Here is a 14582-nt window from a genome sequence, read left to right as displayed (position 1 = left end):
CCATGGGGTCACGAAGAGTCGGACACGACTAAACGACTAAACAACAACAACAACAATACAATTAAGTCAGGCTCAAAATAGACCCACTGAGATAAATAGAGCTAAGTTAGCCTTCAGCTACTTAAAGTTGGGTTGAGTACAACCCCAGGGTGAACATTTAAGAATACACATTGCCTATCTTCTCTGTTAACAATGGAAAACAAGCCTTATCATAGAATCACAGAATTGTGGAGTTGGAAGGGACCCCATGGGCCCATCTAGTCCAACCCCCTGCAATGCAGCAATCGACTGGTTCTCTGTGCACAATGGAAACACCTATCAATACCGCCAATGTTATTCAAGGATGGAGCTGAGTGAGAGCAGGAATTTTATGAATGGGAGGCCATTGAAAACGATTAAGTATAAAAATGGACGCATCCTTGAGTAGAACATCATTCTCACCAACTCTAAGAAACCATGCCAGAACATAAGAAGAGCCTGCTGGATCAGGCCAAAGGGAGCCAGCATCCTGTTCTCACAGGGGCCACACAAACTGCCCAATGGGAAACCCTCAGTCAGGACCTGCGCACAAGAGTCCTCTTCCCTCCTGGGGTCTCCAACAACAGGCATTCAGAAGCAGAGCAGAACCATCATGGCTAATAGCTCTCTCCTCCATAGATCTATCTGATCCTCTTTTAAAGCCATCCAAGTTGCAGCCCATCACTGTCTCCATAGATCCATAGTTTAACTCTGTGTGGAAAAGTCCTTCTGTCTTTCCTGAATTTCTAACCTTCAGCTTCATTTGACAAGAAAAACTTGTCTCTACCCACTTTCCCCAGGCCATGTTAAGTAGTTGCATTACTAAGTGAATGCTCCAAACACTGGCAGGCAAGATAGATAGATTTTTTTCTGAAACCTGTTGTTGTTAAAATTCAACATCAATGAAAACAACAGACAGATAAACAAAGATGCATGAATTGGGGAAAAAATTATGCTAATCTCTGTTTTTGACAAATTTCTAAAAACAGCCTGACTAACTTCATTCAATCAGATTAGACATTTCTCCAAATTCTGCAGTATTGGTTCATGTAAAATGCATATTGTAGGGGACATGCATTGGAAAGCAAACTAAAATGCTTATTTTAGAGAAAGAATATATACAAGATATATACAGTGATTTGCATCACTCCACCCTGGCCTTCTGCCCAAGCTGGTTGCAGCCGCAGGGCTGTGTGTGTGAATGTGGGCCTGCTACGCTTTTAAGTCAGATGTCCCCTGGCTGTAATTTGGATGATACAGACAGCCTATGCTTCTGACCTGCCAACATCCAGCCCTAGAGCCTTGACATGACCATAACATTGAGAGCAGGAATGGGCAACCCTTTTCCCATCAAGAACTGAATTCTCTTGCGTTTGGGACATGAGAAGAGAGATCAGTGGTGACTTATTCAAGCTCGGGAGCTCAAAGCTTGACAACAGAGACAAGATCACGAAAGGCATTTTTGTGACAAGCCAAGTGAGTGCTGTTTTGGAGTGATCTAAGCCAGCATGACAAAACCTGTGAGCACCAAAAGAGCACAGGCAAACAGCGAGCCCCATCTGTAGTTGGGAATTTTGCATAAGGACCAGAGAATGTGCAGAATTCCATTGAGATATGAACATTCCCCAAAACCTGTTGGAGATTATGTAAAGTGACTGGGAAATGTGCACATTCTCCACGAGGCCTGCGGAATGGGCACAATGGCCAGTTGTTATGCACATTAACCACTCAACTTGCATTCCTCTTTTTGTGTATAAATACGTGGTGTCTGTCTCCAGCCTTAAGGAAGGCATTGCCTTTTGGCACCACTAGATGGCAATTCATACCCGTCAGAACACACTGCGATATTTGGGAAGTGCAAACCCCTGACTCTTTGCAGTTTACACAGCCTGTCTCAAAGCACTTCATTTCTTTTAGTTTAGGAGCAACCCTGGGTTAACTGTAATTTTTGTTAGAGGAAAATGCAAATAATTTCCACATGACAAGAAGAAATATTATTAAAGCTAAACTGTGTTTTGGACTCTTGACACATCCTTGACAATTTGAATCTGGGAGCGTGACTTCTCCATCCCTTCCACCAGGGAGCCTCCACTGCGTTATGGAGTTCCAACACCCCCCCCCCCCGGGATGGGGCTGTAATCCACATGCTAGAGGCCTTGGCCAATTTGCTGTTTTGAGCTTGCGTTGCTAGGAAACCAGAAAGGGGTCTGAAACATGTGGGCTTACTTTAGCATTTGTCTCCTTTCCACGTAAAAGGGGTTGGTTTGCTCCTCCTGCTCCAAAATCAGAGGAGAAAGCTGGAAGACATTCAAAAGGCCAATTAGTAGGACTGTCCGCTGATTAGAGAAATCTCGCGGCCTGGCGTGACCCCTGCTTTCTCCGAAGCTCATTTGGAAGGCCTCCCGGGATAGCGTGCACTGGAACACAACCAAGCCACTCTTTTGCAAGTTTACTCAGAGTAAGCCCACTGCGTTCCATGGAGCTGTCTCCCAAATAATTCTGCAGTAGATTGCAATCTTAATTAATTGCAGGATTTTAATTTGAATAATCAGCTGATGAAGCCTGCATACAAATAAAAAGAGTTGCACCATTCTTTATTGAAAACTTGTATTGAATCCAGACTGATTCCTACTCTGAAATAAACTGGGATTTAAGTAAATTCAGTGAGGTGCAAAATTCAAAGGGCAATTACGTTCCAATGTGTGCATTAGTCTGGGAGATGCACACTAAGTTTGTTCGCTTGAAAATCCGGATCCAACTGGAATTCTGCTTCATCTCTAGCAGTCTCCTTGCAGAAGCTAAGCAGGACTAGGTCTGTTTAGTGCCTGGATAGCAGATCAGGCCTGGTAACTACGGTACGCCTCTCTGTGTTCTATGTCGGAAGAAAGGCAGGATTAAAATGTGCATACCTTAAAGAGCAAGGCTGTGCCTGCTGTGGTGTGCACCCACCCCCAGTGGTGATTGTGGTGTGCTTGGAGGGGGTGGCTTGAGCAGATGGGAAACCCTGTTAACTTTTAGCAGGTCCTGCTCCGACCCTTGGGCCTCTCACAGAACTAAAGCGCTTGCAACCATTTCCTGACCGCGAGGCCATCAGAAGCGGATCATGATGTCTGCTCAAGGTTTACAGCTTTAAAAACAGTTAAACCATGGAATGCACTCCCCCAACGGGCAGTGATGGCTGCTATCTGGATGGCTTTAAAGGAGAAATATAGACAAGTTTATGGAGGAGATGGTTATTGATGGCAACTAGCCACGATGGCTAATGCCTCTGAATAGCAGTTGCTGGGGAGAGGCCAGTTGGGCTCAAGTCCTGCTTTTTTTAGGCTTCCCATAATAGGCATCTGGTTGGCCACCCTGAAAACAGTCTTGGGCTAGACTGACCTTTGGCCTGTTCCAGCTGCAGGCCTCTTCTTATGCTCCTGTGATTGTGCCCACTTTTTCTCTATGTGCCAAAGAGCTGGCATGAAGAGAGGGAGAGTGGCCATATTAACTAAGGGCAGGCACTACAGAAACAACAGCTGTGCTCACTCATGTCTTCCTTGTGGGTTTCCCATTGGTGCACCTAGTTAGCTACTGTGAGAACAGGATGCTTGACTTTTGTAGGTGTGATGGGATGTTGAGCTGCTTGTGCGTAAAGTTCCTAATCCCTCAGTGTTTGGCTAAGTCCACAAACCACTGTCTGTAACGGAGCGCCATAAGCATGGCCCCGTCAGTCGCTGGCAGAATCCGACAGTGGGCGTTTACGGAATTTCTTCCAGCATAACAGCTCCTTAACGGAAACACGTCTTCTGGACTCTCTACGTGACAATTTCCGGCGAGGAGTGGGTGTCCCTAATGGAGGTCCTGAAACCTCCTCGCTGTTCTCGCTGGAATTGTCTCTGAGCCAATCTTCTGACTCGTCTTCCCTTGGAGCTCTTTCTCGCCCCCTGCTGGTTCCCTCCTCCGCTGATAAGTCTCTCTCAACCTCTGGGAGCCCCTCCACCACCTGTTCTTCCGATGACAGTTCCCTGACATCCACCTCCCCTCCAGGGCCCCCTCCACCCCCTCCCCTCCCTTCCTCTGCTGGAGGCGAGGGAGCAAAACCCCTGAAAGAACTTCCCTCATCTTCCGAAGTCTCGAACATTTTCCTCCACCGGTTGCTGTTTTGGGTTTCTAAGTACTCATCCTCCTCGGAATCTATTCCTTCTTCCCACTCTGACCCCGTGAATCCTTCCAATTCCTCCTCCTCGTCGGTGGTGCCAAAGTACTCTCTCCGGAACCTCGCTACTGACTGAGGTTTCCTGGGGAACCTTTGATGGAACGCTTCGAGCAAGACCTCGTCATTGACTTCCTCTGCCGGCACCCAGGTGTTTTCTGACTCCGGTTCCCCTTCCCACGCTACCAAATACTCCACCTGATTACCCTTCCACCTGGAGTCGAGGATTTCCGCCACATGGTTGCTGCTTTCCCTCTCTTCTAAGACAGGTCCCTGTGGGAAAACCCCTTCTTTTCCCCCCCTATACGGTGACAGTAATGACCTGTGGAACACTGGATGCAGTTTCATGTGGTTCGGTAACCGGAGTCTGAAAGCTATGGGGTTAACCTGTTGAATGACCTCAAATGGTCCCAATCTTTTGGGTCTTAATTTCTTGCAACCCCCCTTGAACGGCAGTCCTTGGGTGGACAGCCACACCTGATCCCCCACCCTTATGGTTTCACCTTCCCTTCTGTTCTTGTCTGCCTGCTTCTTATATTGTTCTTTGGCCCTTTCTAAGTTGAGTTGGAGTTGACGATGGATCGCTTCCATTTCTTCTACAAAAAGTTCTGCGGCTGGGACGCTCCATCTCTCCCCTCCTCCCCCTGGAAATGCCCTGGGGTGGCACCCATAATTAGCCAAAAAGGGGCTCATCCCGGTGGACACATTCTCCGCATTATTGTAGGCAAATTCCGCCAGCGCCAACTTTTCCACCCAATCGTTCTCTCTGTCATTGACATAACACCTCAGATATTGTTGGAGGATACTGTTTGCTCTTTCCGCCTGCCCGTTGGTTTCTGGGTGCCGGGCAGTCGAAAAATTGACCTCCACGTGCAGTAAGCTCATGAGCTTCCTCCAGAACCTGGACGTGAATTGTTTGCCCCGGTCTGAGACCACCCTCAAGGGGGCGCCATGCAGTCTAAAAATATGTTCTACAAACAATTTAGCTGTCTCTTCCGCCGTGACTGCATGTGAGCAAGCTACAAAGTGGCCCATCTTAGTTAACAGGTCTACTACTACCAGTATGGCGGTTTTCCCCTTGGATTTCGGCAGATCAGTCATAAAATCTATCGATACCGCCTCCCATGGCCTCTCTGGTGTGGGCAACGGTTCTAACAACCCCGCCGGCGCCCGCCTTTCTCCCTTGGCTCGCTGGCATTGGTCACACCCTCTTACATACTCCCTTACATCTTCCCTCACCCTGGGCCACCAAAATTCCCTGGTAACCAACCACATGGTTTTGTGTTGCCCAAAATGCCCTGCTGTAGGGCTGTCGTGCATCTGTTTGAGTACTCTCCCTCTCAATTCCCCTTCGGGTATATATAGTGCCCCTTTGTAATACAATGCCCCGTTTCTTTCTTCAAAACCTCCGGAGTTTTCTCCCTCCCTCCTTAGACCTTGGAGCTTATTCTGGGCGTATTCATCATTCTGCGTCTCCTCTACCAGTTCCCTTTGCCCCACCAACGCCGCCCCACACACCCAGTGGTCCTCTGGGATGATATGTCTCTCTTCGGGTGCTCCCTCCCCCTCCAAATACTCTGGTTTGCGTGAGAGAGCGTCCGCCCTGACGTTTTCCGGGCCTGGCACATAGCAAATTTCAAAATAAAATTTGGAGAACTCCTGTGCCCATCTCACTTGCCGTTGGTTGAGCACTCGTGCCGTTCTCCAGTACTCTAAATTCTTGTGGTCTGTGCATACTTGCACCTTGTGTTGTGCACCAATTAGTAAGTGTCTCCATTTCCGGAACGCTTCGCTTCGTGAATGGCGAGTAGTTCTCGGTCATATACCGTGTAGTTCTTCTCGGATTTGTTTAACTTCCGCGAGAAGAAGGCACACGGTCTCCACTCCGACTTATCCTTCCCCGGCTGAAGAAGCACCGCCCCCACCGCCCGGTCTGAGGCGTCAGTTTCCACTCTCATGGGTTTTTGTAAATCCACATGCAGGAGCTGTTCTTCCGAAGCGAAGGCCTTTTTCAATTCTTCGAATGCTTGCTCCGCTTCTGCCGTCCAAACAAATTTCTTCTTGCTGCTGAGACAGTCCGTGATGGGAGCCGTTAAATGGGCAAAGTTCTTGATGAACTTCCGATAAAAGTTCCCAAACCCTAAGAATCTTTGCACATCCTTTTTCGTTTTCGGTCTCTTCCATTCCAGTACCGCCTGGACCTTGCCTGGATCCATGGCTAACCCCTTGTCTGACAAGCGGTACCCCAGGAATTCCACCTCCTTGGTGTGAAACTGACACTTCTCTAATTTCACCCACAGTTGGTTTGCTTGCAGTCGGCTCAACACTTCTCTGACGTCCTTTACATGCTGCTCCTCATTCTCTGAATAGACTAATACGTCATCTAGGAAGGCCACACAATTCTTGTAGAGCAGAGGCCCCAGCACGTGGTTCATGAACGATTGAAAACATGCTGAGCCTGCTTGTAATCCAAAGGGCATAACGAGATATTCGAAAGCCCCTAGGGGGGTGAACATCGTTGTCTTCCATTCATCCCCCTCCCTTATCCGTATCAGGTTGTATGCCCCCCTTAAGTCCAGTTTAGTGAAATTTTTTCCCTTCCTCACCCGGGTCAAAATGTCATCAATCCTGGGCATGGGAAAGGCCACTGGTTCCGACACTGCATTTATGCTCCGGAAGTCCACTACAAGTCTAGGTTTATTCGTGTTTTTTTTGTCCACAAAAAACACTGGGCTGCCCCCCACCGCTCTGGACTCTCTGATGAAACCTCTCTTCAGGTTTTTGTCAATAAACTCCCTCAACTCCTGCATTTCCCTGTCTGACATGGCATACAGCTTGCCCACAGGGAGCTGGGCTCCAGGGACTAGATTGATCTGGCAGTCAAAGGGTCTATGCGGTGGTAGTTTGTCTGCTTCCCTTTCGCTGAAGACATTGCTCAGGTCAGCGTATTGTTTGGGCACCTTTCCTTTGTCCATTACTTCTGTTCCTGCTAGAAAGGCCTTTGCCCCTTCTGCAGCCTTGCCCTCTTTGCAATGTTCTAGGCAATGTGCTGACCCAAAGGAGACCACTCTCTGATGCCAACCCACTAGCGGATCATGCAACGCTAGCCAGCTCATCCCCAAAATAATGGGAGCCCCTCCCAAGGTGGCCACATGGAACGCTATTCTTTCGGTGTGCCTGGCTACCCTCATTACCATTGGGACGGTCTGTAAGCTGACTCCTCCTCCCAACAGCTCTCTCCCATCGATCGTGGTCACCTGCAAGGGGTTGCTTAAAGGGATAGTCTGTATCTGGTGTTCTGCTGCAAACTCCTTGCTCATAAAATTACAGGAGCTGCCTGAGTCCAATAGCGCCCTTATCTTTAAGGGATGTCCGTTTGGCAGCTCTAGCAACACCTCTATCACTAGGGCTGGTCTCGGAGGTTCTGGCGTGGGCACTTTTACTGCTCCTTGGCCTGACTGCTGTGCCCTGATGGTGGCAGTCAGGCGCTGGCTTTTACTTGGTCCTGTCCTTCCTCCTCCTTCCCCCCAACAGCTCCTGCCATCCCTTGCCATTCCTTTCTTTGTGGACAGACTCTGGCAAAATGACCTGGCTGCTGGCAGAGATAACATTTCTTGGGGCTCTTCCCCTCCTTCTTCCGCCCTTCACTGGGATTTGAAACTGCCCGCGCGCGCGCTGTTCCAACTTCCATCGGCTCTGCGGGCGGGAAAGCTGGCTCCGGAATCTCTGGAATGCGGAAATCTCTCCAACGCTCCCCTTTCCCTTCCCGCTTCTCCAAGGCTCTGGCCTCCTGGCGTGCTCCAATGGTCAGCGCTGATTTGGTCAGCTGGTCCATAGACTCCGCCCTGGGCGCCCGGGAAAGTTCATCTTTCACAGCCGAGGAAAGTCCCTCTTCGAAAAGCATTTGAATGGGTTCCGCTGACAGATCCCACCCCAATTTGTGTATCAACATAGTAAACTCAGTCCAGTACTCACGGACAGATCGGCTCCCCTGTTTACAAGCCATCAACTGTCTGCGCACCACTCCCTGTTCAATGTCGCTGGAAAACATCAGGTCCATGGCGCGAAAAAACTTCCGTGCGTCTTTCAAGACTTCATTATGCCCTGCCATCAGGGGTCTAACCCAGTCTTTCGCCCCTCCTTCGAGATGGCTAATCACAAACGCCACTCGCGATTCCTCATCGGGAAAGTCATCAAACTGCAGATTAAGAGCATACTGCATCTCTGTCCTAAAGGCTTGATAGTTCCTGGGATCCCCCCCAAACTTCTGCACCAATCCTGGCATCTTTCTTGCTTGTGGGGGGGCCTTTGCCTTTTCTGCATCCTGAGCCCTCCTCTCATCGAGCCTCGCCGTTTGCAGCGCTAGCTGGACCTCCAACACCCGGTACCTTTCTTCGAGGCTTGGACCGGCTCCAGCTCCTCCTGCTTCTCCGGTTCCGGCTGGGTTGCTCATGATGCCTTCTCTGCACAAGCTGCTTTCAGGGACTGTCGGATTGCTGTGATGGGATGTTGAGCTGCTTGTGCGTAAAGTTCCTAATCCCTCAGTGTTTGGCTAAGTCCACAAACCACTGTCTGTAACGGAGCGCCATAAGCATGGCCCCGTCAGTCGCTGGCAGAATCCGACAGTGGGCGTTTACGGAATTTCTTCCAGCATAACAGCTCCTTAACGGAAACACGTCTTCTGGACTCTCTACGTGACAATTTCCGGCGAGGAGTGGGTGTTCCTAATGGAGGTCCTGAAACCTCCTCGCTGTTCTCGCTGGAATTGTCTCTGAGCCAATCTTCTGACTCGTCTTCCCTTGGAGCTCTTTCTCGCCCCCTGCTGGTTCCCTCCTCCGCTGATAAGTCTCTCTCAACCTCTGGGAGCCCCTCCACCACCTGTTCTTCCGATGACAGTTCCCTGACAGTAGGGCTTTGGCATGATCCAGCTACAAGACTCTTCTCCTTTTCTCATATTCTGGCCAGGCTGTTTTGTTTTTGGTCAGTTGGCAACTCCAGTTCTTTCCTCCTGCCCTCCTGGTACCCTCCTGATGTGTTGGCCTACAACATCCATCATTGTTGATGTGAGTTGCAATCCAAAACATCTGGGGACTACTGGGTTGAGGGAGGCTGGGCTAGAGTCACAGAACCGAGGTTCTGACCCTTAAGCACAGTGACTGCTAATATCCTGCAGCTCCTGGTTTCAGCTCTTAAGTTTCACATAAATGCTTGATTTCTGTGGTAGAAAGGAGATATGCTTTATGGAAGTCCCCATTGAGTTGTCCTTTTCACATGCTACAACTTTTTCCCACACCCAGTAAGTTGAAGGCGGAGGTTTCAGTGAATTATGAAGACTCGGGGGGGGGGGGAGTATTTGGAATGGTGCCATGGCCAGGTCAGGCTTAACAGAGAATTTGGGCTGCTTTCCACCTGGCGCTGGGCGACAATGTTAAATTGTCTTGGTCATCACTGGATTAAAACAAATAGGCTTCTCGTCACATTTAACTTTTTTTGGAAAATAGCATTTCCCCTAAAAGATATGTAAGTCACACAGTAACTTTATTTCCCATTAATTAGCAGAAATTACACTTTATGGGTCAGAGCCTTGCGAAGCCTCAGAAGGCTCCAGGTGCCTGCAGCAGCTGTCAGCTTTTACAGAAGTTACTGGACCCTTCTAGAGAGATCCATCACTCAGCAACTCACTCTTTTGTGCAGTGTGTGCCACTTCTTTGATGACCATCCGTTATGCATACAGAAGGTTCCAGGTTCAATCCCCTGTGGCATCTCCAGAAACGGATGGGAAGGTCCCCAGCCTGGAACTCTGGAAAACCACTGCTGGTCCATGCAGACAACACTGAAGAATGCATCCAACAAGCTGCAAGGCAGCATCCTTTGCTCCTGTGTTGTACCTCTGTGTTGGCCACAGAAGCCAGGCACAGCCATGGAGAGCAACAAGAACATTGGTGGTGGTGGGGTGGATGTTTTAAAAAACATGGGAGACCCACTTCACTTCTACATCTACTGCTTTCATGGATGTCCAAGTCAGAATTATCTATCATCAAGAGAAGTCGCACCCTAGTATTTCTGTGTGAGTTACTGTTCTGAGCAGGAGGAAACCTGCTGAAATAGGTGACCTCCATGAGAGGACAATGGTGTCCACTCTGCTCGCCACTGATGCTCACTCTGCATCAAGAATGAGTGAGGATCCAGCCATGCTTGTTGCAGTAGCACAGCAGAGACACCTGGTCCAGAGGAAGAGACTGGAAGGACAGAGAGGTACATCCTGCAGAGACACAGTGGTCAGCCTCTTTGAGGGCGGGAGGTGCTTCCCTCCCCCCTTTTCCAATAAACCATTTCTCATAGCAGCGAGGGAATGACTGACCTAGATCTGTGCTATCTGGCAGCTTGAGTCTAGTAATGTTTGATTCACCAAACAATAGGCGGTTGAAACTTGTCTCCAGGAGATTGATGGAGAGTGGTTTGGCTTTGATTGGTCTCCTCCTCCTCTCCTATGTTACTTCACCACCCTAATCCCTTTACACCTTTGTGTCTCCCATGTTCCCTATTTGTTCTGCCACCAGCTCCCCCTCACTGGATGCAGCACTCTTCGTTCCAGAAGCGGTCCAGCCCTGTTTGTGAGATAGGATTGTGCGCTTCTGACATGAGCAGAATTGTTTTAGGAAAAACCACAGGTTTTGCTTAGGGCAGGGCTGTGGGATTCTGGCCCACACAGATCCATTGCACAATGACCTGGAACCATTCCCATCTATTTAGTTGCCTCGTGATGCTTATCTGACTTTCATAGAGCTGTGCTTTGGCACTGTGCACTAGTGACAACTCTGGCTTCCTGTGCGCATCCTCTTGCAAGAGCTTTTCTGTCTGTTCCATTTTGGCCTCAGCCCAAAGCACCAAGAGGAGCTGTGCCTTACACGCATGCAGGCAGAACCTGAGTTTGTTATAATCTGGCACTGAGGCTACCCTTCAGCTGCTGTATTTGGCTGGGTGCTGGTGGTGATGCTGCACAGAGGACACAAATTTGCATGAAATTTGTATATGCTAACTGATAAGCAGAACGTGTAAGTACGATAGTTTTAAGTAAATTTAAACACAACGTGTAAGTACGATAGTTTTAAGGTAAAACGTTTAAGTACAGGAATAATGTAGTTTCAAATATGCAGTGATACAGTATAGAGGTACATGAAATACCAGTACACAACAATTATTTTGTACAAGTCTCAATGGCAGTCAAAAGGAGTCCATATTAGTAAATTTAAATAATATCAACTTCAAATTGTTATTCTTAGCAGAATATACACGTTTTTCTTTTCAACTCTCGAGTAGGAATTATTCCTTATATTGAAACTTGTGGCCTGAGCTCTTGGTATATCCTTTTTAGTGTATTTCCAACAAGAACTCCAATTTCTTTAACTGATAAGCAGAGCCATAAATTTAGAAATTATGCTCAGTAAAAAAACAACCCCATAAACAGTTAAAACAAATATTTTAAATGTTATAAAACAATTAAAATAACACTAAGCTAAAACCCAGATCAAAACACATGACAACTGTCAGAGCTGCCCAAGGTCCCAGCTCACAAAGGACCAACGCTGCTTCGTTGTTAAGTACAAAAGTCTTTATTGAAGTTCAGTTTCACTTCCAGAGCCGCAGCGCGCAGCTCTACGTCTCAACTGTCAGACCGCTGATGATCCCTCTGAATCTCCTCCCCCCGTACACCAGTTTAAGACCCTCGCCTTGCTCCACCTTTTCCGCTGCTCTTTCCTCCTCTGGGTCCGCCTGCCCGCCGGAGTCTCGCCCTTTCTAGCCTCTTCTGACGCTGATTCTCCTGAGCCTTCTCCCTCCCTCCGGTGGGCTTTAGGAGCTGGTTCCCCATCCGGGTCTCCTGCTGTCCCCCGCGCCTGTACATTTGAACTTGGTGCGCGCGCCCAGCCAGCAGCTTTCCTCCTGACCGTTTCACTGCTGCTGTCACTGCTTCCCCCTTCGGGGGGGCTAGCTGCAACTGACCTCCCCTCCATTCCCCCACTCTCCAATGGAGGCGTGGTCAGCCCTGACTCACCTCCTCTCCCCGCTGGAGGGGACGCTGGCCCTGACACATGTGACTCTTCCCCCCCACTACGCTCTGGTGGGGAAACTGGTCCCGATCCCCCACTGCTGCTTTGGGGTTCCCCTCTGGCTCCTTGTTTCTGGTGCGTCCCCCCTGGGACCCCCCTTGCTCTGACCATCGGCGCCCCCTTCTGGGAATCTTCTGATTCGCTGGAGAAGCTCATGGAATCTCTCGGGCCACTGTCATACTCCCCTACGCTTCCCTCGGATTCTTCCCCTTCGCTCTCCAATTCCTCTCTCCCCAGTGCTCCTGCTCCTGATTCCCTGACAACAACATTCACCATATCTAGGAAGTCTTGCCCAAGCAAAGATATCATCAGCAGGCACAGAAGAATATAGTGAAAGTGATTGCCTTCAGTCAATAGGCAGAGAGTTCCAAAGTGTAGGTGTTGCCAGTAAAAGATCAGTGACTTACAATTGTGGAATGGGTAGTATGTGGCACCTGTACCAGTGGAGTTCCACAGAACAATGCCGCTGAGTGGGTGAATATGGCTCAGTAGCAAACTGGCAACCAGGGCAGGTCTCTGAGCAGAAGTGTTTTACGCTGACAAGGCCTCGCTCCCATCAGCAACCGTGCTGCAGCATTCTCTAACTGCAGCTTCCAGATCTGGTGCAAGGGAAGCTCCACATAGAGTGCACTGTAGTGATCCAGTTACAGATAGGTAGCCGTGTTGGTCTGCCATAGTCAAAACAAAAAAATTTTTTTCCTTCCAGTAGCACCTTAAAGACCAACTAAGTTAGTTCTTGGTATGAGCTTTCGTGTGCATGCACACTTCTTCAGATACACTGAAACAGAAGTTGCCAGATCCTTCTATATAGTGAGAAGGTGGGGAGGTGTATTACTCAGAAGGGTGGTGGGAATGGGTGATTGGCAGATAGCTGTGATGAGCCTGTTGACGGCTCTTAACGACTGCAATAGGTCTTACAGGAAAAAGCAAGGGGTGAGAAGGTGAAAAATGGCTTTGTCATATATAATGAGATAAGAATCCAATGTCTTTGTTCAGACCAGGTCTCTCCATGGTTTTAAGTTTGGTAATGAGTTGCAATTCAGCAGCTTCTCTTTCCAGTCTATTTCTGAAATTCCTTTGTAGTAATACGGCTACTTTGAGATCTTGTATAGAATGTCCTGGGAGATTGAAGTGTTCTCCTACTGGTTTCTCTGTCTTGTGATTCTTGTTGTGATTCTTGTAGTGATCCAGTTTTGAAGTACCGATGAATGAACTACGGTGACCAACTTACCTGGCCCAGGAGCAGTTGCAGCTGTTGCTCGAGGCACAGCTGGTAAGAGGCACTTCTATCCACTGAGGCTCCCTAGACTTCATGTGACAGGGCTGGATCCAGAAGCACCTCAAATCAGTGAATCTGCTCCTTCAGGGGAAGTGCAACCCCCTCCAGGATAGGCCAGATGGGGCTCTCCAGACACTGCTGGCCTACAACCCCCATCATCCCTGACCCCTGGCTGTGCTGGCTGGGATCGGGCCTGGCGTGACCACGAGCCTTTTGCAGATATTAATATTGCGCAGTTTGAAGCGACTGGAAGCATAAGAACGGACTCCTTTTGGAAGAAACCATTATCCAGGTGCATAAAATATATTATTCAAACTTTTACTTGCAGAACTTCCTTCATAACAGAATTAAAGCATCAAATATACACCCAAAAAGATAAGACGTTGTGTGGTGGGGAGAAGCACCATTTTCTGGTTTGCCCCAGGCAGCAAAAATTCTTGGGCTGGCCCTGGCTGGGACGAGTCTAGCAGCATCTGGAGGGGACCCAGGTGGTTCCCCCTTGCCTAGAGAGGAGGCTGGTCCTCAAGAACCCAACTAGAATTCGCCATCTGGGTTGGAGCTGTCATGGCACAATTTCGGGCCACCCTGATTCTCACCGGTAGTGGCTCCTGATGGGCTGTGTTACTGTGTAATGACCCCAAGAGCTGGAAGATAGCAGACTTCTGTACTTGGGAATCATGGGGCTGGAAAATTGAAGACTTGGGTGTTCGCTGTCCCTAGCTCCTGCCTTGCTTCCAGAAGGTCCCCAAATCAAACCCTGACTGTATGAGTGGGCAGCATGTAGCTAGAGAGAGACAAAAAGCCCTGCCTGGCAAAAGGTATCTTCATGCTTGTGTTGGCTTCATGGTATGTGGACTCCCCAACACCAAAGGGAAGCTTTGATCCTTCCTTTTTTTTTTTAAAGTAATTTTTTATTAGAGGTTTTTATAACAATAACAAACATATAACAAATACATAAACAGACAAAAACAAAAACAAAACA

This window comes from Podarcis filfolensis, assembly GCF_964270895.1.
Source record: "Podarcis filfolensis genome assembly, chromosome: 8".
NCBI classification, from domain to species: domain Eukaryota; kingdom Metazoa; phylum Chordata; class Lepidosauria; order Squamata; family Lacertidae; genus Podarcis; species Podarcis filfolensis.
Note: the sequence above shows the minus strand (reverse complement) of the source record.